We start from the raw sequence: 25,219 nt of genomic DNA, 5'->3' as shown, positions 1-25,219 counted from the left end.
TCCTAAAAAATGCAGTTGTACCCAATGTCCACTTAACCACGGACATGTGGACAAGTGGAGCAGGGCAGACTCAGGACTATATGACTGTGACAGCCCACTGGGTAGATGTATTGACTCCCGCCGCAAGAACAGCAGCGGCGGCACCAGTAGCAGCATCTCGCAAACGCCAACTCTTTCCTAGGCAGGCTACGCTTTGTATCACCGCTTTCCAGAATACGCACACAGCTGAAAACCTCTTACGGCAACTGAGGAAGATCATCGCAGAATGGCTTACCCCAATTGGACTCTCCTGTGGATTTGTGCATCGGACAACGCAAGCAATATTGTGCGTGCATTATATCTGAGCAAATTCCAGCACGTCCCATAATTTGCACATACCTTGAATTTGGTGGTGCAGAATTATTTAAAAAACGACAGGGGCGTGCAAGAGATGCTGTCGGTGGCCAGAAGAATTGCGGGACACTTTCGGCGTACAGGCACCACGTACAGAAGACTGGAGCATTACCAAAAACGCCTGAACCTGCCCTGCCATCATCTGAAGCAAGAAGTGGTAACGAGGTGGAATTCAACCCTCTATATGCTTCAGAGGATGGAGGAGCAGCAAAAGGCCATTCAAGCCTATACATCTGACCACGATATAGGAGGTGGAATGCACCTGTCTCAAGCGCAGTGGAGAATGATTTCAACGTTGTGCAAGGTTCTGCAACCTTTTGAACTTGCCACACGTGAAGTCAGTTCAGACACTGCCAGCCTGAGTCAGGTCATTCCCGTCATCAGGCTTTTGCAGAAGAAGCTGGAGACATTGAAGGAGGAGCTAAGACAGAGCGATTCCGCTAGGCATGTGGGACTTGTGGATGGAGCCCTTCATTCGCTTAACCAGGATTCACGGGTGGTCAATCTGTTGAAATCAGAGCACTACATTTTGGCCACCTTGCTCGATCCTAGATTTAAAACCTACATTGTATCTCTCTTTCCGGCAGACACAAGTCTGCAGGGGTTCAAAGACCTGCTGGTGAGAAAATTATCAAGTCAAGTGGAACTTGATCGGTCAACAGCTCCTCCTTCACATTCTCCCGCAATTGGGGGTGCGAGGAAAAGGCTCAGAATTCCGAGCCCACCCGCTGGCGGTCATGCAGGGCAGTCTGGAGCGACTGCTGATGCTGACATCTGGTCCGGACTGAAGGACCTGCCAACGATTACGGACATGTCGTCTACTGTCACTGCATATGATTCTCTCACCATTGAAAGAATGGTGGAGGATTATATGAGTGACCGCATCCAAGTAGGCACGTCAGACAGTCCGTACGTATACTGGCAGGAAAAAGAGGCAATTTGGAGGCCCTTGCACAAACTGGCTTTATTCTACCTAAGTTGCCCTCCCACAAGTGTGTACTCCGAAAGAGTGTTTAGTGCCGCCGCTCACCTTGTCAGCAATCGGCGTACGAGGTTACTTCCAGAAAATGTGGAGAAGATGATGTTCATTAAAATGAATTATAATCAATTGCTCCGTGGAGACATTGACCAGCAGCAATTGCCTCCACAAAGTACACAGGGAGCTGAGATGGTGGATTCCAGTGGGGACGAATTGATGATCTGTGAGGAGGGGGATGTACACGGTGATGAATCGGAGGATGATGATGAGGTGGACATCTTGCCTCTGTAGAGCCAGTTTGTGCAAGGAGAGATTAATTGCTTCTTTTTTGGTGGGGGTCCAAACCAACCCGTCATTTCAGTCACAGTCGTGTGGCAGACCCTGTCACTGAAATGATGGGTTGGTTAAAGTGTGCATGTCCTGTTTATACAACATAAGGGTGGGTGGGAGGGCCCAAGGACAATTCCATCTTGCACCTCTTTTTTCTTTCATTTTTCTTTGCGTCATGTGCTGTTTGGGGAGTGTTTTTTGGAAGGGCCATCCTGCGTGACACTGCAGTGCCACTCCTAGATGGGCCAGGTGTTTGTGTCGGCCACTTGGGTCGCTGAGCTTAGTCACACAGCTACCTCATTGCGCCTCTTTTTTTCTTTGCGTCATGTGCTGATTGGGGAGTGTTTTTTGGAAGGGCCATCCTGCGTGACACTGCAGTGCCACTCCTAGATGGGCCAGGTGTTTGTGTCGGCCACTTGGGTCGCTGAGCTTAGTCACACAGCTACCTCATTGCGCCTCTTTTTTTCTTTGCGTCATGTGCTGTTTGGGGAGTATTTTTTGGAAGGGCCATCCTGCGTGACACTGCAGTGCCACTCCTAGATGGGCCAGGTGTTTGTGTCGGCCACTTGGGTCGCTGAGCTTAGTCATCCAGCGACCTCGGTGCAAATTTTAGGACTAAAAATAATATTGTGAGGTGTGAGGTGTTAAGAATAGACTGAAAATGAGTGGAAATTATGGTTATTGAGGTTAATAATACTTTGGGATCAAAATGACTCCCAAATTCTATGATTTAAGCTGTTTTTTAGGGTTTTTTGAAAAAAACACCCGAATCCACAACACACCCGAATCCGACAAAAAAAATTCGGTGAGGTTTAGCCAAAACGAGTTCGAACCCAAAACACGGCCGCGGAACCGAACCCAAAACCAAAACACAAAACCCGAAAAATTTCCAGTGCACATCTCTAGTGGCCATGCCCTGTCACTGTGCAGGAGCCAGCACCACTCACACACTAGTCCCCGGTGCAGCCCCCAACCCCCGGGACACCCGGAGCAACAAAATGTAGATTCAGGCCACCAGGCCACGCCCCTACCTATGAAACCATGCCTCCTTTTTACCATTGCGCTGCTTATCTGCGCGCACTGCATTACAATCTCCCTCGCCACCTCTCTGGGTGTCACCAGTGATAGTGACACCTCTGCCATGCTTGTAGCAGCTGGTCCTAAGATCTACGCCTCAAGCCCTGAGTGTTTGCCCTTGTGACTTGTTGATCATCATAGCAAAGCAGATGCTTACAGAAAACTGCAGGAGCTTAGATTGAAAATAAAAAAAATTGATGGGTATAAGGTAGAGAGGAGCGGGTTCGGTTCTCCGAGAACCGAATTCCCCACGAACTCCACGTGGTTTACACTGGTCCGAGGCAGGCTCGGTTGTTCCCGCCTGACTCGGAAAACCTGAACAAGGGAAAATGTCATCATCCCGCTGTCGGATTCTCGCGAGATTCGGATTCCATATAAAGAGCTGCGCGTTTCCGCCATTTTTACTCGTGCATTGAAGAGAGAGTGGAGAGGACGTGGCTATGTTCTCTCAGTGGAAATCTCAATATCAGTGCTCAGTATCAGTGGATACTTATTGCTGCTCAGTAATACTAGTAGTGTGTCTCTCCTGCTCAGTGTCAGTTCTCAGTAGTATCCTCATCAGTGCTCAGTATCACTGCTCATTGTCTTGTGCTGCATTGTTGTGCTCAGCATACTACAGTACATTACTAATAGTCCAGTGCTGCATCTTGCTGCTCAGTGTCAGTTCTAGTATCCTCATCAGTGCTCACTATCACTGCTCATTGCATTGTGGTGTTCTGTATACTACAGTAACATAGTAATATAGTAACATATAGTAACATAGTTTTTGAGGTTGAATAGAGGCAAATTGCCCATCGTGTTCAACCTGTTTTAAGTTGTGATGATTCTACATACTTGCTGAATAATGTTTTATGACTAGTTAGCTACTACAACTCATGTTACCCCCGGATTAACCATGTTGATATTTTAAGTATTATAACCTTGGATAGCTTTTTCATTCAGAAATGTATCCATTCCTTTTTTGAATCCAATTACAGAGTCCGCCATTACCACCTTCCCTGGCAGGGAATTCCACATCCTGATTGCCCTAACAGTGAAATCATAGTATCTCACCTGGCAGGTAAGTAGGAGTTGGGCCAGAGCTGTGGAGCATTGCTGCTCGGGCACCCCCTGTCAAGTGAAGGAGATCCAACTGAGGCAGCACAAGGGAACTCTCGAACGAAGAACAAGGCTAGAGGAAGATCTGAGACAAAGAAATCTGACTTTTACCAGAGCTGACCAGAGGAAAGCACAAACACAGTCCCCCACTACCACAAATAATGCAGTCGAGTTTCCCACATTTGGGGAAATCACAGGGGTCAGCATACCCAGAATGCAATGAATGAACCTCACCCTGGGAGAACAATCTTCATGACCATGGTATCTCCTATGCAAAATAAGTATGATTTGGGATAGGGCTGGGGAGGGCCGCTGCTCAGGCACATCTCTGTCAAGTAAAGGAGAGATGGTCTGCCAGATTACATAATGCATACCAGAGCCATAACTAGACTTTTTGGTGCCCTGTGACAGAGAATTATATGCCCCCCCCCCTCCCCATTTTTGCAATATGGACAAAAGGTGCATGCCTTGTGGGGAAGGGGCATAACAAGATTGGTCTCAGAGAAAGCACATGAGATATGAAGATATATCTAGTATACTTGACACTCAATGGTTTGTGGTATTGCCGGGGTGCCCTCCTTAAATGCATATACAGTCACACATGGCATGTTTGTGCAAATGGCATATCAGCAGTCAGCACTAACTGGTGACATGCCATTTGTACAAGTAAGCCATGTGTGACTAATATATAAACATGCTTTATTAAATAACACCTCAAACTATCATACCCAGGATTCAAACCTATAACCTGTTGAATTCTAATCAAACACCCTACCCATTGAGCTACTTGATCCTGCATCTTTTCTAACCTCCAAAAACAGATTCAGTTGCATTTTCCAGCGTGTTTTGTTTGCGCCTTTGCAAATGTCTTACATCGACAAACTTATTTAGTACTATTTTGCAAATAGGGTTACATTGTCGCAACATTGTGTTCCCTAATTGCTTGATTTTTTAAATGCAACAATTGATAAAGACACCTGATAATTGCTCTGTGGAGTCTTATTTTGTGTTTTGTGTTTAGTCTTTAGATCTGAATTTGAATGTACTTGTGAACTAACTTAATTTCCTACTTCTAAATTCATTCCTAAATTCACTACTTACATGAATCCTGTAGTTGGGCATTTTGGGACTTCGATTGTGGGCATTGTTTTGTGTCCAGACCAGCAGCAGGTGGTGTGCATTTGCTGGAAAGGCATCGAAGACCTCCGATATGCTGCATCTCCTGATGTGTGTCTCCCTCAAGTGGCTGTCAGCAAATGCCTGCTAGACACCCCATTCCAAGCTGATTGTGACATCATGGAACATGCATCATAGAACAGGCATGCTAAAACATGGGTCTTCAACCTGCGACCCTCCAGCTGCTGTGGAACTACACATCCCAGCATGCCCTGCCTCAGTTTTAGCATACCTTAATAGCAAAACTGTGGCAGGGCATGCTGGGATGTGTAGTTTCACAGCAGCTGGAGGGCCACAGGATGAAGACCCATGTGCTAGAGCCAAGCCGCAGGTACATTGAATGCTAGCAAGCTGAATATTTAAATCCTTTTTGTTCCGCAGCATTCCAATGCGGAAGATTCCATGGAACCAGAGATCCTTCCATTGAGAAGGACATGCTGCCTGGATGACTACACTGTGCAAATTAAATCACGGAGCCAGTTGGCTTGTGGGTGGCTCTGGTGACTGGGTGGTTGGGTGGGTGGTGTGTCGGAAGTGGAGCGCATGCAAATGATTGTGTATCATCCAGCTAGTGAGAGAGAAAACTCATGCAGGAGTGTGCCTGCTTGTCAGTGGGTTATGCACCTTGCCAGACGTTAAATCTACATAGAGCAGCTGGAGGGGACAAGAGCAGGTTTGCAAAATATAGATAGAAGAGCATATATGCTGGCGCATTCTCCATGATTGTGTCAGCTTATGTTTTGGTGCACTGCACTTTCCTCCACTAAGTTTTAGCCATTTTTGTTAAGCTCAAGTGTAGTTGCTTCTCGGCCTTTTGGCTGTGATCTTGTATCGTGGTTGAAGGGTCTGCTGGAGGGAGGGATTGTTTTCTTCATTGGCGAAAGACCAAAGATATTCCAGGATGGAAGGCTTGGGAACACTATCTGTTTTTCAGTTGTGGAAGAGCACAGAGGTCGGATTGGACTACATTCTATAGTAAAGGATATCTTTCTATTTATTGACCCTCCCCTTATATGTGTCTGTGTTACAATAAAGCTTCGGTTTTGTGAATCCCTCACCCTCTTACACTCCACACCCATAGCCTTATTAACTGTTGTATTATTGTATAGTTTAAATGTATAGTGCAGTTCATGATTTATAGTGTAGGCTGGCCTGTGCTGTAGTTCTTGAACTGTACTATACCGTCAGCATTTGTATTGTGTTTTGGCTGTGCTGCAACACTGTATTTATGTGTGTAATGTTTATGTATGTTTTTTTTATGTCAATAAAGACTGCTTTTTCAAGCCAATATCTGAAAACAATCAATGTTTATCTTTGATGGCAATAAAAGTGGTATGATATTTGATGCTTTTGAAATCCAATATCTGATATGTCCCCTATCTGGGAACCATATATTAAATGGCTTTTCAGAAAAGGGAGATGGGAGAAGAGCTTTCAGTACTTGTAGGACCGATGCACATAAAGAAGCAAAAAAACATACATAAACATTACACACATAAGTACCGCGTTGCGGCACAGCCAAAACACAATAGAAATGCTGACGGTATAGTACAGTTCAAGAACTACAGCACAGGCCAGCCTACACTATAAATCATGAACTGCACTATACATTTAAACTGTACAATAATACAACAGTTAATAAGGCTATGGGTGTGGAGTGTAAGAGGGTGAGGGAATCACAAGCCCGAAGCTTTATTGAAAGACTGACACATATAAGGGGAGGATTAATAAATAGAAAGACATCCTTTACTATAGAATGTAGTCCAATCCGGTCTTTCAACTCTTCCACAATTGAAAAACGGATAGTGTTCCCAAGCCTTCCATCCTGGAATATCTTTGGTCTTTCGCCAATGAAGAAAGCAATCCCTCCCTCCAGCAGACCCTTCAACCACAATACAAGATCACAGCCAAAAGGCCGAGAAGCAACTACACTTGAGCTTAACAAAAATGGCTAAAACTTAGTGGAGGAAAGTGCAGTGCACCAAAACATAAGCTGACACAATCATGGAGAATGCGCCAGCATATATGCTCTTCTATCTATATTTTGCAAACCTGCTCTTGTCCCTTGCAGCTGCTCTATGTAGATTTAACGTCTGGCAAGGTGCATAACCCACTGACAAGCAGGCACACTCCTGCATGAGTTTTCACTCTCACTAGCTGGATGATACACAATCATTTGCATGTGCTCCACCTCCGACACACCACCCACCCAACCACCCAGTCACCAGAGCCACCCACAAACCAACTGGCTCCGTGATTTAATTTGCACAGTGTAGTCATCCAGGCAGCATGTCCTTCTCAATGGAAGGATCTCTGGTTCCATGGAATCTTCCGCATTGGAATGCTGCGGAACAAAAAGGATTTAAATATTCAGCTTGCTAGCATTCAATGTACCTGCGGCTTGGCTCTAGCACATGGGTCTTCATCCTGTGGCCCTCCAGCTGCTGTGAAACTACACATCCCAGCATGCCCTGCCACAGTTTTGCTATTAAGGTATGCTAAAACTGAGGCAGGGCATGCTGGGATGTGTAGTTCCACAGCAGCTGGAGGGTCGCAGGTTGAAGACCCATGTTTTAGCATGCCTGTTCTATGATGCATGTTCCGTGATGTCACAATCAGCTTGGAATGGGGTGTCTAGCAGGCATTTGCTGACAGCCACTTGAGGGAGACACACATCAGGAGATGCAGCATATCGGAGGTCTTCGATGCCTTTCCAGCAAATGCACACCACCTGCTGCTGGTCTGGACACAAAACAATGCCCACAATCGAAGTCCCAAAATGCCCAACTACAGGATTCATGTAAGTAGTGAATTTAGGAATGAATTTAGAAGTAGGAAATTAAGTTAGTTCACAAGTACATTCAAATTCAGATCTAAAGACTAGGTAGGCCTCACGTCCTGGCAGCCGCCAGCATTTAAAAATGCCTTGATTAGAGGTACGGAATTAAATGTAGATAAGAAGTAGACACAAAATAAGACTCCGCAGAGCAGTTATCAGGTGTTTTTATCAATTGTTGCATTTAAAAAATCAAGCAATTAGGGAACACAATGTTGCAACAATGTAACCCTATTTGCAAAATAGTACTAAATAAGTTTGTCGATGTAAGACATTTGCAAAGGCGCATCCAAAACACGCTGGAAAATGCAACTGAATCTGTTTTTGGAGGCTAGAATAGGAAATGTGCATCGGTCCTACAAGTACTGAAAGCTCTTCTCCCATCTCCCTTTTCTGAAAAGCCATTTAATATATGGTTCCCAGATAGGGGACATATCAGATATTGCCTTTCAAAAGCAGCAAATATCATACCACTTCTATTGCCATCAAAGATAAACATTGATTGTTTTCAGATATTGGATTGAAAAAGCAGTCTTTATTGACATAAAGAAGCAAAAAAACATACATAAACATTACACACATAAGTACTGTGTTGCAGCACAGCCAAAACACAATACAAATGCTGTCGGTATAGTACAGTTCAAGAACTACAGCACAGGCCAGCCTACACTATAAATCATGAACTGCACTATACATTTAAACAATACAATAGTTAATAAGGCTATGGGTGTGGAGTGTAAGAGGGTGACGGAATCACAAGCCCAAAGCTTTATTGAAAGACAGACACATATAAAGGGAGGATTAATAAATACAAAGATACCCTTTACTATAGAATGTAGTCCAATCCGGTCTTTCAACTCTTCCACAACTGAAAAACGGATAGTGTTCCCAAGCCTTCCATCCTGGAATATCTTCAGTCTCTCGCCAATGAAGAAAACAATCCCTGCAGCAGACTCTTCAACCACGATACAATATCACAGCCAAAAGAGCGAGAAGCAACTACACTTGCGTTTAAACAAAATGGCTAAAACTTAGTGGAGGAAAGTGCAGTGCACCAAAACATAAGCTGACACAATCATGGAGAATGCGCCAGCATATATGCTCTTCTGTCTATATTTTCCAAACCTGCTCTTGTCCCCTCCAGTTGCTCCATGTAGATTTGACGTCTGGCAAGGTGCATAACTCACTGACAAGCAGGCACACTCCTGCATGAGTTTTCTCTCTCACTAGCTGGATGATACACATTCATTTGCATGTGCTCCACCTCCGACACACCGCCCACCCAACCACCCAGTCACCAGAGCCACCCACAAGCCAACTGGCTCCGTGATTTAATTTGCACAGTGCAGTCATCCAGGCAGCATGTCCTTCTCAATGGAATAATCTCTGGTTCCATGGAATCTTCCGCATTGGAATGCTGCGGAACAAAAAGGATTTAAACATGCAGCTTGCTAGCATTCAATGTACCTGCGGTTTGGTTCTAGCACATGGGTCTTCATCCTGGGGCCCTCCAGCTGCTGTGAAACTACACATCCCAGCATGCCCTGCCACAGTTTTGCTATTAAGGTATGCTAAAACTGAGGCAGGGCATGCTGGGATATGTAGTTCCACAGCAGCTGGAGGGTCGCAGGTTGAAGACCCATGTTCTAGCATGCCTGTTCTATGATGCATGTTCCGTGATGTCACAATCAGCTTGGAATGGGGTGTCTAGCATGCATTTGCTGACAGCCACTTGAGGCAGACACACATCAGGAGATGCAGCATATCGGAGGTCTTCGATGCCTTTCCAGCAAATGCACACCACCAGCTGCTGGTCTGGACACAAAACAATGCCCACAATTGAAGGCTCAAAATGCCCAACTACAGGATTAATGTAAGTAGTGAATTTAGGAATGAATTTAGAAGTAGGAAATTAAGTTAGTTCACAAGTACATTCAAATTCAGATCTAAAGACTAGGTAGGCCTCACGTCCTGGCAGCGCCCAGCATTTAAAAATGCCTTGATTAGAGGTAGGGAATTAAATGTAGATAAGAAGTATACACAAAATAAGACTCCACAGAGCAATTATCAGGTGTCTTTATCAATTTTTGCATTTAAAAAATCAAGCAATTAGGGAACACAATGTTGCGACAATGTAACCCTATTTGCAAAATAGTACTAAATAAGTTTGTCGATGTAAGACATTTGCAAAGGCGCAAACAAAACACGCTGGAAAATGCAACTGAATCTGTTTTTGGAGGTTAGAATAGATGCAGGATCAAGTAGCTCAATGGGTAGGGTGTTTGATTAGAATTCAACAGGTTATAGGTTTGAATCCTGGGTATGATAGTTTGAGGTGTTATTTAATAAAGTATGTTTATATATTAGTCACACATGGCTTACTTGTACAAATGGCATGTCACCAGTTAGTGCTGACTGCTGATATGCCATTTACACAAACATGCCATGTAAGACTGTAAATGCATTTAAGGAGGGCACCCCGGCAATACCACAAACCATTGAGTGTCAAGTATACTAGATATATCTTCATATCTCATGTGCTTTCTCTGAGACCAATCTTGTTATGCCCCTTCCCCACAAGGCATGCGCCTTTTGTCCATATTGCAAAAATGGGGGGGGAGGGCATATAATTCTCTGTCACAGGGCACCAAAAAGTCTAGTTATGGCTCTGGTATGCATTATGTAATCTGGCAGACCATCTCTCCAACACTGGCTGGTTGGAATAGAAATCCTTTTATCTATGTGAGCAAATGACCATCAACGATTTACTCTCAAACACTAAAAAATGGACAAAAATGGTCCCCTAAACAAATTGGTTAAATTTTGGGTTTAACCAATTTGTGTAATGACCATTTTTGACCACTTTTCTAGTGTTTGGGAGCAAATGGTTAATTGACATTTGCTCCTATACATTACCAGATTTTCATTCCATCCATCCAGACTGGATAGATAGCCTGACAGATAATTGTGTAGTGTATGCCCAGGATAACTGTCAGTCATGCTTTATTTTATGACGGCACATAAATGGGTGGGCAGATCCAGGGCAAGCACTGCCCACTCATGCATAGTTGTCAACTGATGTGAAGTTCCAGGGGGCAATCTCAGTTATAAAGAGAAGTATCTGGAAATTGTCCCTAGTTAAAAAAAAAAAAAATGTTATCAACTCCATTTATTTAGTATGATATCCAAGGTGATAGGATGCCGGCAGTCAGAACAACATACTTTATTAAATAACACATCTCAAACTACCATACCCAGGATTCAAACCTATAACCTGTTGAATTCTATTCAAACACCCTACCTATTGAGCTATTTGATCCTGCATAAAAATTGTGAACATTATATGAAGCTATTGGTACTTTGCAAAAAAAAAAAGAATCAGCATTACAACGCAGCAGATCCATGCAGTTTGCAGCCACACACTACATGTATCTGCTCAGCCACAATGCTGATTATTTCTTCACAAAGTACAAGGTGAGCTCCAAACAGAATTCTCTAGCTTAGAATTATACCTTTCTTTGCCAAACCTAGAAGTCGGGCCCCCCACCCTGGGATCCCCCAGAGGGAGGCCTGCACCGTCATGCGGCAGGCTTGTCCGTTTTGGAAGCAGGCTGATGGGCAGCCCAGGATTGCTTCAGTCTGGGCTTGGCAGGTCTGGAAACATGAGCTTGCTTTGGGTATGCCTGACCTTGGGTACGCTTTACCTGGAGGATGAAAGGGCCAAGAAAAGTACTTTTAGCCTTCTGCGTGGTAGGAGTCATACTAGGTAGGCAAGCTGTTTTAGCAGTAGCCAGATCAGCTACAATCTTATTGAGGTCTTCTCCAAAATGAGATTCAACTGAGGCAGCACAAGGGAACTCTCATCTGGGGACAACAACTGCAGGGAGAACACATATTTTCAGATGAACATGGTAGGGCAGAAGGCTGCCTAATACTGAAGCACCCCCAAACAACAAATCAAATGCAACTTACTTGACAGAGATGTGCCTGAGCAACGGCCCTCCCCAGCCCTATCCCAAATCATACTTATTTTGCATAGGAGATACCATGGTCATGAAGATTGTTCTCCCAGGGTTAGGTTCATTCATTGCATTCTGGGTATGCTGACCCCTGTGATTTCCCCAAATGTGAGAAACTCGACTGCATTATTTGTGGTAGTGGGGGACTGTGTTTGTGCTTTCCTCTGGTCAGCTCTGGTAAAAGTCAGATTTCTTTGTCTCAGACCTTCCTCTAGCCTTGTTCTTCTTTCGAGAGTTCCCTTGTGCTGCCTCAGTTGGATCTCCATCACTTGACAGGGGGGTGCCCGAGCAGCGACCCTCCCCAGCTCTAGCCCAACTCCTACTTACCTGCCAGGTGAGATACTATGATCATGAAGTTGCTTCTCCCAGGGCAAGGCTCACCCATTGCACTCTGGGTGTGCTGCCCCTGCGATTTCCCCAAATGTGGGAAACTTGACTGTATAATTTGAGTTTTCCCTGGTCGGCTCTCATGTAATTCAGATCTCTTTGTCTCAGGTCTCTCTCCAGCCTAGTTTGCTGTCTGGTTCCACTTCTTTTTTCTTGAGCCCCTCCCTACTATACCCTTGTGCACTATCCTGACTTCTCCTCCCGTCTGCTTACTTTGTGCCTCCCAATGCACAATGCAAACTACAGGTAGTGCTGCAGGGCCCACACCCTTTCACTTGCTTTACAGAGCAGCTCTGGAGCAGTTACAGTGCCCAGCTGCTGCAAGAAATCAGCTTGAATGCTTCAGGGGCTGGGGAATGGCCAACATGAGCCCCACACCGAAGGAGGGTGGGGGTGCTTAATGCAAACTAGGAGTCATCCAAGCACCACAAAAGGCCTCCATGCCCTGCACGCCCCTTTTCTCTTTTCATATGCAGACGAGGGTTGAAGCCAACTTTGACCCACTGCTTGGATGACATCACCATATTCAAATCCATCTGCTGCAGGCCATCCCCCAGGAATGCTTGCACTAGTTGTTGCATTTGGTTTGTTGTTTGGGGGTGCTTCAGTATTAGGCAGCCTTCTGCCACCCCATGTTCATCTGAAAATATGTGTTCTCCCTGCAGTTGTTGTCCCCAGATGAGAGTTCCCTTGTGCTGCCTCAGTTGAATCTCCTTTACTTGACAGAGATGTGCCTGAGCAGCGGCCCTCCCCAGCCCTATCCCAAATCATACTTATTTTGCATAGGAGATACTATTGTCATGAAGATTGTTCTCCCAGGGTGAGGTTCATTCATTGCATTCTGGGTATGCTGACCCCTGTGATTTCCCCAAATGTGGGAAACTCGACTGCATTATTTGTGGTAGTGGTGGACTGTGTTTGTGCTTTCCTCTGGTCAGCTCTGGTAAAAGTCAGATTTCTTTGTCTCAGATCTTCCTCTAGCCTTGTTCTTCTTTTGAGAGTTCCCTTGTGCTGCCTCAGTTGGATCTCCTTCACTTGACAGGTAGTGCCCGAGCAGCGACCCTCCCCAGCTCTAGCCCAACTCCTACTAACCTGCCAGGTGAGATACTATGATCATGAAGGTGCTTCTCCCAGGGCAAGGCTCACCCATTGCACTCTGGGTGTGCTGCCCCTTGCGATTTCCCCAAATGTGGGAAACTTGACTGCATAATTTGTGTTTCCCCTGGACGGCTCTCGTATAATTCAGATCTCTTTGTCTCAGGTCTCTCTCCAGCCTAGTATGCTGTCTGTTTCCACTTCTCTTTTCTTGAGACCCTCCCTTCTATAACCTTGTGCACTATCCTGACTTCTCCTCCCGTCTGCTTACTTTGTGCCTTCCAATGCACAATGCAAACTACAGGTAGTGCTGCAGGGCCCACACCCTTTTACTTGCCTTACAGAGCAGCTCTGGAGCTGTTACAGTACCCAGCTGCTGCAAGAAATCAGCTTGAATGCTTCAGGGGCTGGGGCATGGCCAACATGAGCCCCACACCGAAGGAGGGTGGGGGTGTTTAATACGAACTAGGGGTCATCCAAGCGTCGCAAAAGGCCGCCATGCCCTGCATATCCCTTTTCTCTTTTCATAAGCAGACGAGGGTTGAAGCCAACTTTGACCCACTGCTTGGATGACATCACTTACTGCCTTTCCAATGAAGCAAGTTTAATTTAGTAATAGGTGAAAAACCACCCCTACGTAGGTGTTAATCAGATACTTGGCTTTGTGGACACTTTTCAGAGAACAAATTTGTTAGCATAAAAATAAAGCCAGAAAATGAAGAGCTGTTTAATCACTCAATTGGATTTTTCTGCAAGGATATTTCTTTTTCTCTGCAACCCACTGCTAAGTTGTGCTTCCTAGCTGTTCTTTTATAAAATCACTTAATCAAATTTAACTCTGATTACATCAGAGAAGGCCAGGTACCCTACACCATAAGAGGGGGTTTGAAATTTTGACTTGTCTACTTAAAGATCACCAAAATCTGATAATAAGGTAAATTACATCCCTGGGTGGGATTGAACCACCAACCTTTTGGTTAATAACCGAACACGCTAACTGATTGCGCCACAGAGACACATTGCAAAAGTATATACTGACAAAGGGTAATAAGCATTCATCTAGAACGTTTCCTAGAAAAACTTTAAAAAGTCAATAATCTGGAGAGTTTTTGTAAGATGTTTCTTCCATCAACCAATGAAGAAACACATTGGTACTTTCCCATGATGAGTGAGTGCTTCAGGATCTCTTTCACTTACATGTGCAGCAGAGTACTGCAATGGAAGCATGCTGGGCCCATAACCCAGAGGTAGGCAGATTGAAACTATCCTCTGCTATATGCATTTTTTTTTGTTAATTAAAGTAATCCAAAACTGGGATTGATATTTTTGCTCTTTTATTTTTACTTAAAGTACAATAACTTTTATTATTTTAATTTGTTTTAATAGTATATTGACAGTATTGTTTTCTTTCAAAAATCCACTTAATTTTCTTTACCCTATTATTCAAATGGTAATTGACAAAAACAAACTACATTGTCACCAGAAGAGCAATACAAAATGTACAAGTGATATATTAAAATCATCTTTCCAGCTTGAATTTCAATGATGCATTGGGGCAACGATTTTGTGAGAAACATCTTCACCCTTAAATAAAGATTTTCTTAATTCCTTACCTGTGTGCTAATTAGATATCACCTTGTTTTCACATTAAACAGACTTCCACATGAGAAAGCAGCAAGGATGCAGTGGCGTTAATGTTTCCTGGTGTCAACCTGTATTATTTCAGTAGATATTGAAATGAGGATGCATCTTGCTGCCTTTCCAATGAAGCAAGTTTAATTTAGTAATAGGTGAAAAACCATCCCTACAAAGATGTTAATCCGATACTTGGCTTTGTGGACACTTTTCAGAGAACAAATTAGTTAGCATAAAAATAAAGCCAGAAAATGAAGAGCTGTTTAATCACTCAGTTGGATTTTTCTGCCAGCATATTTCTTTTTCTCTGCAACCCACTTCTAAATTGTGCTTCCTAGCTATTTTATATAAAATCACTTAATCAAATCTAACTCTGATTACATCAGAGTAGGCCAGGTACCCTACACCAAAAGAGGGGGTTTGAAATTTTGACTTGTCTACTTAAAGATCACCAAAATCTGATGACAAGGTCAATTACATCCCTGGGTGGGATTGAACCACCAACCCTTTGGTTAATAACCAAACACACTAACCGATTGCACCACGGAGACACTTTGCGAAAGTACATACTGACAAAGGCTAATAAGCATTCATCTAGAACGTTTCCTAGAAAAACTTTAAAAAGTCAATAATCTGGAGAGTTTTTGTAAGATGTTTCTTCCATCAACCAATGAAGAAACACATTGGTACTTTCCCATGATGAGTGAGTGCTTCAGGATCTCTTTCACTTACATGTGCAGCAGAGTACTGCAATGGAAGCATGCTGGGCCCATAACCCAGAGGTAGGCAGATTGAAACTATCCTCTGCTATATGCATTTTTTTTTTGTTAATTAAAGTAATCCAAAACTGGGATTGATATTTTTGCTCTTTTATTTTTACGTAAAGTACAATAACTTTTACCATTTTAATTTGTTTTAATAGTATATTGACAGTATTGTTTTCTTTCAAAAATCCAATTAATTTTCTTTACCCGATTATTAAAATGGTAATTGACAAAAACAAACTACATTGTCACCAGAAGAGCAATACAAAATGTACAAGTGATATATTAAAATCATCTTTCCAGCTTGAATTTCAATGATGCATTGGGGCAACGATTTTGTGAGAAACATCTTCACCCTTAAATAAAGATTTTCTTAATTCCTTACCTGTGTGCTAATTAGATATCACCTTGTTTTCACATTAAACAGACTTCCACATGAGAAAGCAGCAAGGATGCAGTGGTGTTAATGTTTCCTGGTGTCAACCTGTATTATTTCAGTAGATATTGAAATGAGGATGCATCTTGCTGCCTTTCCAATGAAGCAAGTTTAATTTAGTAATAGGTGAAAAACCATCCCTACAAAGATGTTAATCCGATACTTGGCTTTGTGGACACTTTTCAGAGAACAAATTAGTTAGCATAAAAATAAAGCCAGAAAATGAAGAGCTGTTTAATCACTCAATTGGATTTTTTTGCCAGCATATTTCTTTTTCTCTGCAAACCACTGCTAAATTGTGCTTCCTAGCTGTTTTTATAAAATCACTGAATCAAATCTAACTCTGATTACATCAGAGAAGGCCAGGTACCCTACACCATAACAGGGGTTTTTGAAATTTTGACTTGTCTACTTAAAGATCACCAAAATCTGATAACAAGGTCAATTACGTCCCTGGGTGGGATTGAACTACCAACCTTTTGGTTAATAGCCATACACACTAACGGATTGCGCCACAGCGACACTTTGCAAAAGTACATACTGACAAAGGCTAATAAGCATTCATCTAGAACGTTTCCTAGAAAAACTTTAAATAGTCAATAATCTGGAGAGTTTTTGTAAGATGTTTCTTCCATCAACCAATGAAAAAACACATTGGTACTTTCCCATGATGAGTGAGTGCTTCAGGATCTCTTGCAATTACATGTGCAGCAGAGTACTGTAATGGAAGCATGCTGGGTCCATAGCCCAGAGGTAGGCAGATTGAAACTATCCTCTGCTGTATGCATTTTTTTTTGTTAATTAAAGTAATCCAAAACTGGGATTGATATTTTTGCTCTTTTATTTTTACTTAAAGTACAATAACTTTTACCATTTTAATTTGTTTTAATAGTATATTGACAGTATTGTTTTCTTTCAAAAATCCACTTAATTTTCTTTACCCGATTATTAAAATGGTAATTGACAAAAACAAACTACATTGTCACTAGAAGAGCAATACAAAATGTACAAGTGATATATTAAAATCATCTTTCCAGCTTGAATTTCAATGATGCATTGGGGCAACGATTTTGTGAGAAACATCTTCACCCTTAAATAAAGATTTTCTTAATTCCTTACCTGTGTGCTAATTAGATATCACCTTGTTTTCACATTAAACAGACTTCCACATGAGAAAGCAGCAAGGATGCAGTGGCGTTAATGTTTCCTGGTGTCAACCTGTATTATTTCAGTAGATATTGAAATGAGGATGCATCTTGCTGCCTTTCCAATGAAGCAAGTTTAATTTAGTAATAGGTTAAAAACCATCCCTACAAAGGTGTTAATCAGAGACTTGGCTTTGTGGACACTTTTCAGAGAACAAATTTGTTAGCATAAAAATAAAGCCAGAAAATGAAGAGCTGTTTAATCACTCAATTGGATTTTTTTGCCAGCATATTTCTTTTTCTCTGCAACCCACGGCTAAATTGTGCTTCCTAGCTATATTTATAAAATCACTGAATCAAATCTAACTCTGATTACATCAGAGAAGGCCAGGTACCCTACACCATAACAGGGGTTTTCGAAATTTTAACTTGTCTACTTAAAGATCACCAAAATCTGATAACAAGGTCAATTACATCCCTGGGTGGGATTGAACCACCAAACTTTTGGTTAATAACCGTACACACTAACTGATTGCGCCACAGCGACACTTTGCAAAAGTACATACTGACAAAGGCTAATAAGCATTCATCTAGAACGTTTCCTATAAAAACTTCAAATAGTCAATAATCTGGAGAGTTTTTGTAAGATGTTTCTTCCATCAACCAATGAAGAAACACATTGGTACTTTCCCATGATGAGTGAGTGCTTCAGGATCTCTTGCACTTACATGTGCAGCAGAGTACTGTAATGGAAGCATGCTGGGTCCATAACCCAGAGGTAGGCAGATTGAAACTATCCTCTGCTATATGCATTTTTTTATGTTAATTAAAGTAATCCAAAACTGGGATTGATATTTTTGCTCTTTTATTTTTACTTAAAGTACAATAACTTTTACCATTTTAATTTGTTTTAATAGTATATTGACAGTATTGTTTTCTTTCAAAAATCCACTTAATTTTCTTTACCCGATTATTAAATTGGTAATTGACAAAAACAAACTACATTGTCACCAGAAGAGCAATACAAAATGTACAAGTGATATATTAAAATCATCTTTCCAGCTTGGATTTCAATGATGCATTTGGGCAACGATTTTGTGAGAAACATCTTCACCCTTAAATAAAGATTTTCTTAATTCCTTACCTGTGTGCTAATTAGATATCACCTTGTTTTCACATTAAACAGACTTCCACATGAGAAAACAGCAAAGATGCAGTGGCGTTAATGTTTCATGGTGTCAACCTGTATTATTTCCGTAGATATTGAAATGAGGATGCATCTTGCTGCCTTTCCAATGAAGCAAGTTTAATTTAGTAATAGGTGAAAAACCATCCCTACAAAGATGTTAATCAGATACTTGGCTTTGTGGACACTTTTCAGAGAACAAATTTGTTATCATAAAAATAAAGCCAGAAAATGAAGAGCTGTTTAATCACTCAATTGGATTTTTCTGCCAGCATTTTTCTTTTTCTCTGCAACCCACTGCTAAATTGTGCTTCCTAGCTGTTTTTTTATAAAATCACTTAATCAAATCTAACTCTGATTACATCAGAGAAGGCCAGGTACCCTACACCATAACAGGGGGTTTGAAATTTTGACTTGTCTACTTAAATATCACCAAAATCTGACTACAAGGTCAATTACTTCCCTGGGTGGGATTGAACCACCAACCTTTTGATTAATAGCTGAACACACTAACCGATTGCGCCACAGAGACACTTTGCAAAAAGTACATACTGACAAAGACTAATAAGCATTCATCTAGAACGTTTCCTAGAAAAACTTTAAAAAGTCAATAATCTGGAGAGTTTTTGTAAGATGTTTCTTCCAGCAACCAATGAAGAAACACATTGGTACTTTCGCATGATGAGTGAGTGCTTCAGGATCTCTTGCACTTACATGTGCAGCAGAGTACTGCAATGGAAGCATGCTGGGCCCATAACCCAGAGGTAGGCAGATTGAAACTATCCTTTGCTATATGCATTTTTTTTGTTCATTAAAGTAATCCAAAACTGGGATTGATATTTTAGCTTTTATTTTTACTTAAAGTACAATAACTTTTACCATTTTAATTTGTTTTAATAGTATATTGACAGTATTGTTTTCTTTCAAAAATCCACTTAATTTTCTTTACCCTATTATTGAAATGGTAATTGACAAAAACAAACTACATTGTCACCAAAAGAGCAATACAAAATGTACAAGTGATATATTAAAATCATCTTTCCAGCTTGAATTTCAATGATGCATTGGGGCAACGATTTTGTGAGAAACATCTTCACCCTTAAATAAAGATTTTCTTAATTCCTTACCTGTGTGCTAATTAGATATCACCTTGTTTTCACATTAAACAGACTTCCACATGAGAAAGCAGCAAGGATGCAGTGGCGTTAATGTTTCCTGGTGTCAACCTGTATTATTTCAGTAGATATTGAAATGAGGATGCATCTTGCTGCCTTTCCAATGAAGCAAGTTTAATTTAGTAATAGGTGAAAAACCATCCCTACAAAGATGTTAATCAGATATTTGGCTTTGTGGACACTTTTCAGAGAACAAATTTGTTAGCATAAAAATAAAGCCAGAAAATGAAGAGCTGTTTAATCACTCAATTTGATTTTTTTGCCAGCATATTTCTTTTTCTCTGCAAACCACTGCTAAATTGTGCTTCCTAGCTGTTTTTATAAAATCACTGAATCAAATCTAACTCTGATTACATCAGAGAAGGCCAGGCACCCTACACCATAACAGGGGTTTTTGAAATTTTGACTTGTCTACTTAAAGATCACCAAAATCTGATAACAAGGTCAATTACGTCCCTGGGTGGGATTGAACCACCAACTTTTTGGTTAATAGCCGTACACACTAACTGATTGCGCCACAGCGACACTTTGCAAAAGTATTTACTGACAAATGCTGATAAGCATTCATCTAGAACGTTTCCTAGAAAAACTTTAAATAGTCAATAATCTGGAGAGTTTTTGTAAGATGTTTCTTCCATCAACCAATGAAGAAACACATTGGTACTTTCCCATGATGAGTGAGTGCTTCAGGATCTCTTGCAATTACATGTGCAGCAGATTACAGCAATGGAAGCATGCTGGGTCCATAGCCCAGAGGTAGGCAGATTGAAACTATTCTCTGCTATATGCATTTTTTTTTGTTAATTAAAGTAATCCAAAACTGGGATTGATATTTTTGCTCTTTTATTTTTACTTAAAGTACAATAACTTTTACCATTTTAATTTGTTTTAATAGTATATTGACAGTATTGTTTTCTTTCAAAAATCCACTTAATTTTCTTTACCCGATTATTAAAATGGTAATTGACAAAAATAAACTGATGAGGATACTACTGCAGTCTTTGTTTCGTCTGTACCCGCTGAAGGAGCAGCAAAAGGTGGAGATCTTGATGGGACAGTTGAAAAGGCTTGCACTTAGAGAGGTTACTTCCTGGCCTACTGAAGAGAAGAAGACTGTGGACCAGATCCTCAACAGGCTTGCTACCACATTTGACACAAGGACAGTGTCAGAACTTAAAATGCACTTCTTTGCTCGAAAGCAACAACCAGGAGAGTCACTACGGGGCTATGCCCTCAGCTTGCAGGAAGCACTCAGAGATGTTCAGCAAGCAGACCCTGAGGAAGTGCATGACAAAGAGAAAATGTTATTGGACCAGTTCACTGAAGGTGCAAGGGGCGAATTTGTAAAAACTCAGCTGCGACTATTGAGATTGCAGAAGCCTGGAAGCACATTCCTGGATTTTAAAGAGGCTGCGATTAAAGTTCTAGGCTCCAGTCTTACTTCAGGGGCTGTTCCACAAGAGTCTATTCCAGAGATGCCACGGTATCAAGAGAATTCTGATGCCCAGGAGTCAAGTTTTAAAGGAGCTACTTACCCACCTACAGTAAAAGGAGTGACAGTGCCATGTTCAAAGACATGCATATTTGACTCTTCTAGTGAGTTACGAGGTCAGCTGGCTGAACTGACACGTGGTGTGACAGAGATGCGCAGAGACCTGCAGATTCTGAAGAGACAGCAGGCACTGCTCCATGAAGAAATGGAATGGTGCCAGGAGAGGAGACCACTGAACAGTTCCCAATGGGACCTACATAGAAACAGGGAGACACTTTTTTCCAACCACTTTGCCTCCCAAAGGCGACCCATTTTTCAAAGCTGTGAAGGAAGCGTACAAATTAAGAGAGAATTTGAGCAGCCAGATCATTTAAACTCCAAATTCATGTGGTTAACCCGTTATGTTAGCCAATGCCCGGTGGTTCAAGTTTGCATCAATGGAGTCTCAATGCCCGCTCTCTTAGACACTGGATCACAAGTGACCACAATACAAGCAACACAGTTTGAGCAGCATTGGACTGAGGAACAGATGTTTCCGTCAACTTCCACATTGATAAACCCGATTGCAAGCAATGGGCACTGCATCCCTTGCAAAGGATACTGGGAAGCTGAAATTCAAATCGGACAAACAGTGCTACCACAGCAAGGCTTCATCATCACCACTGCCCAAGATGATGGATTGCCTCCAGTGATAGTGGGCATGAATGTGTTGCGGAACTGCTGTGAGGAGCTCGTAGCAGCACTCCAAGGAGAGTTTCAAACTGACAAGCTCCAGGAGAAACAAGGCCTTCAACCTGGGATAGCCAAACAAAAGGGAAGAATGATAACAGAATTATCTGTAAGAGAGGAACATGAAAAAAATAAGGCTAGCCAAATAATGATAGAAATGCCCATCTCCAGTGTCCAGATTATCCGAAAGAATGCTTCAATGTTAGGCATGAATAATATAGCATCCAGTTCTAGAAACTGTGAGCAACCTATTCAAGGAACCAGTTTTGACCACCTGCAAGATAAAAGTCAGATGATAAGACACCTCAAAGCCTTACTGAAGACTGGGAAATACCTGACCAAGCGACAAAGGCAAGAATCCTCGCCAGAACTCCTGAAGTTGTTGAGACAGCGAGAAAGGCTGTTTGAAGAGAAAGGACAGTTGGTTCGATGTAGTGTGGATCCTAATACTCATTATAGGATCAGTCAACTTGTAATTCCAAGACAAAGTGCTTGTTATGTGCTTGAAGAATATCACGACAAGTCAGGTCACCCTGGGTGCAAAAGGATGGAAACAAGCATCTGGAAAAAGTTCTTTTGGGTTGAAATGAGGGAAGACATCAAGAGATGGTGCCGAAACTGTCCAACCTGTTCTGTAAGAAGAACCTTGCTGCCTCTTTTTCTCCAGAATCCATTGTCCCAAACCAGCTGTGATACTGAATCCCAAGATGGAATGGAAGAGGCTCATAAAATGTATTTACAGCAGACTAAGGTGGTTTGTCACCGACAAGGAGGCAAGAAGACTAGGGCTTGCAAAACAGAAAACCACCATAGTCAGCTGCAGTTTTGTACAGCATGTCCCAAAGACAGTTTAGAAAGAGTTCAATACTCATCCATGGCAGGGGGGTTGAGGTTTCCTAGACAAACTTTTCAAGACCATATACTGTCCAGATTTCAACCGATTGCTCCAGGAGCATGTGTTAATGTACTATAGCACAAAAGGAATTATACCTATCAGATACTGATGTTAAAAGTGTTGATAAATGTTAATGTTTCAGACATAAACTGTGTTCACTAATGAATGTGACTGGATATAGTGAGAAGTTTATATAGGGATAAAACCAAAATGCGTGAGGACACGCATGTTTTTGGGGGGGCACGTGTGATATCCCATAACAACAAGGACATTTTTGACAACAGTGTAGTTGCCTGTGCCATTTTAAATAAAGTTTATTTAAAAGAAAATTGAACAGCAGTTTGAGAAGTCAGTTGGAGCCATGGTGAGGAAAGAGCTGGCGACGCCATTACGCAGAGATGAGCAGCTGAGAGAGGGGAGACAAATAAGCTGAAAATTGCATGAGAGAGTAAGCAGTAGTGCAAAATACAGCAGTGGAAGTGCAGCAATTAACAAGTAAGAACACCATGACACTCTCAGCCAAGAGAGTGCACAGCAAGTGTCAGAGACAGGAGAGTATAAAGCCTTTATTCCAATGCTGACTGGCCTACATCTGAGGGGAAACTGCCTCAGAAACATCTATTGACTGGGTGAGATAAATCCATATTTATACTGAAACCTACTCCACTGCAAAGGACATTATCCTATATTTACTATACCTATGCAGCGATTTACATGGGAAGCAGCTCCAGTTTGTTTTAAACAATCATCTTTACTACACAGAGCTACAATATTTTGTTCACAGCTAAAGGAGACAATAGCTGCATATAACTATGTAACAACATAACCGGGCCCCAACGTGCACATAGAGACTCCCTGCAGTGACACCAATGTTATCTGGGACTTAAATATTGTCTGCATAAGTTGATTTCTATTACTAAGCAACATAGTATTAATCTCAGATTTAGTTATATTACCATTTGTGTAATGACTTAAAGTGTATATGGTGTCTGTGTTTAAGTTGCTTGAATCAAATCTTTCCCTTCCCTACTGTAATCAGTTCCTTTTCTGAGTTATGTGGTAAACCATTTATTCTTTCATACAAAGCCCTGCCTGCCTTTCTTTGTGTCTGGGGAAACCTTGCCTCTCTGCCAGGAATAGAAAAGAGCTGCTGCTGAAGGAGGAATAATCCATCAAGGTATCCCTGACCTGTTCCACATAGTTTACACACTTGTTATACCGGGGTGTTACATTGTGTGTGACTGACCTTAGGAAGAAACCGGAGCCTCCGCTGCAGTGACCCAGCAACCAGGGCACGGGAGTATACAGCGCCGCTGGGAGTGATGAAGCTGCAGTAAAGATGTCTATTAGACCTAGCCTGCTGCAGCCCTTGTAGATTCTCATAAAAAAAGTTCTTCTTTTCTTGTCAAAATTAATAGCTAAGAATAGGCTGCTTGAGGCAGGCCCCTGTTAAGTGGCCTGCTACTGAAGGCAACAACTACAAACTGAGCTCCCTGTTCATGGAAGCGGGGTTATAGAGGAGAATGAGCATCTTTGGAACAGTCAAAAGCTTTGAGCCGGTTGGTGCCTCAGATCAAGATCCTACTCTACACCCCAATGTGAATCCTTGTGGAGTCCAGTGTACCCCACAGAAGAAATTAATGTGTCACACCCATTGGCAGCAACCTTAGAATAGCTGCTGACGGGCACAATTGAGAAAGGAAGGGGGGGGGGACATTTGAATCCAGCACATAGATGCAATTCAAATATGTAATTTGAACCTTCCTATTTTAAAATATAATGGATGAACCTCACCCTGTGAGAACAATCTTCATGATATAGAGATCTCATATGCAAAATAAGTATGAGTTGGGATAGGGCTGGGGAGGGTGGCTGCTCGGGCAGCCCCTCCCCCGTCAAGTTAAGGAGATTCAACTGAGGAAGCACAAGGGAACTCTCGTCTGGGGACAACAACTGCAGGGAGACCACATCTTTTCAGATGAACATGGGAGGGTGGAAGGCTGCCTAATACTGAAGCACCATCATATATCAAACCATATGCAATAACTAGTACAAGCATTCCTGGGGGAAGGTCTGCAGGAGACGAATTTGCATACGGTGATGTCATCCAAGCAGTGGGCCAAAGTTAGCTGGAACCCTCATCTGCATATGAAAAGAGAAAAGGGTTATGCAGGGCATGGCGGCCTTTTGCGGCGCTTGGATGACCCCTAGTTCGCATTAAACACCTCCACCCTCCTTCGGTGTGGGGCTCATGTTGGCTATGCCCAGGCCCCTGAAGCATTCAAGCTGATTTCTTGCAGCAGCTGGGCACTGTAACAGCTCCAGAGCTGCTCTGTAAGGCAAATAAAAGGGTGTGGGCCCTGCAGCACTCC

General features: G+C 42.2%; 5 non-coding genes across 5 annotated transcripts; 4 read left to right on the top strand and 1 right to left on the bottom strand.

Annotated features, from left to right (window-relative positions):
* Positions 1-3,998: 3,998 nt before the first annotated feature.
* LOC135027227 (U1 spliceosomal RNA) lies at positions 3,999-4,162 on the bottom strand. The gene has a single exon (XR_010223729.1). It is a non-coding gene; the product is annotated as a U1 spliceosomal RNA (small nuclear RNA).
* Positions 4,163-11,911: 7,749 nt separating this feature from the next.
* LOC135027245 (U1 spliceosomal RNA) lies at positions 11,912-12,075 on the top strand. The gene has a single exon (XR_010223747.1). It is a non-coding gene; the product is annotated as a U1 spliceosomal RNA (small nuclear RNA).
* Positions 12,076-12,227: 152 nt separating this feature from the next.
* LOC135027184 (U1 spliceosomal RNA) lies at positions 12,228-12,390 on the top strand. The gene has a single exon (XR_010223691.1). It is a non-coding gene; the product is annotated as a U1 spliceosomal RNA (small nuclear RNA).
* A 674-nt stretch (positions 12,391-13,064) lies between these two features.
* Positions 13,065-13,228, top strand: LOC135027243 (U1 spliceosomal RNA). Its single transcript, XR_010223745.1, has one exon. It is a non-coding gene; the product is annotated as a U1 spliceosomal RNA (small nuclear RNA).
* A 151-nt stretch (positions 13,229-13,379) lies between these two features.
* LOC135027165 (U1 spliceosomal RNA) lies at positions 13,380-13,543 on the top strand. The gene has a single exon (XR_010223675.1). It is a non-coding gene; the product is annotated as a U1 spliceosomal RNA (small nuclear RNA).
* Positions 13,544-25,219: the final 11,676 nt, after the last annotated feature.

This window comes from Pseudophryne corroboree, unplaced genomic scaffold (assembly GCF_028390025.1).
Source record: "Pseudophryne corroboree isolate aPseCor3 unplaced genomic scaffold, aPseCor3.hap2 scaffold_462, whole genome shotgun sequence".
NCBI lineage: Eukaryota > Metazoa > Chordata > Amphibia > Anura > Myobatrachidae > Pseudophryne > Pseudophryne corroboree.
Note: the sequence above shows the minus strand (reverse complement) of the source record. Positions and strands in the feature narration are given on the sequence as shown.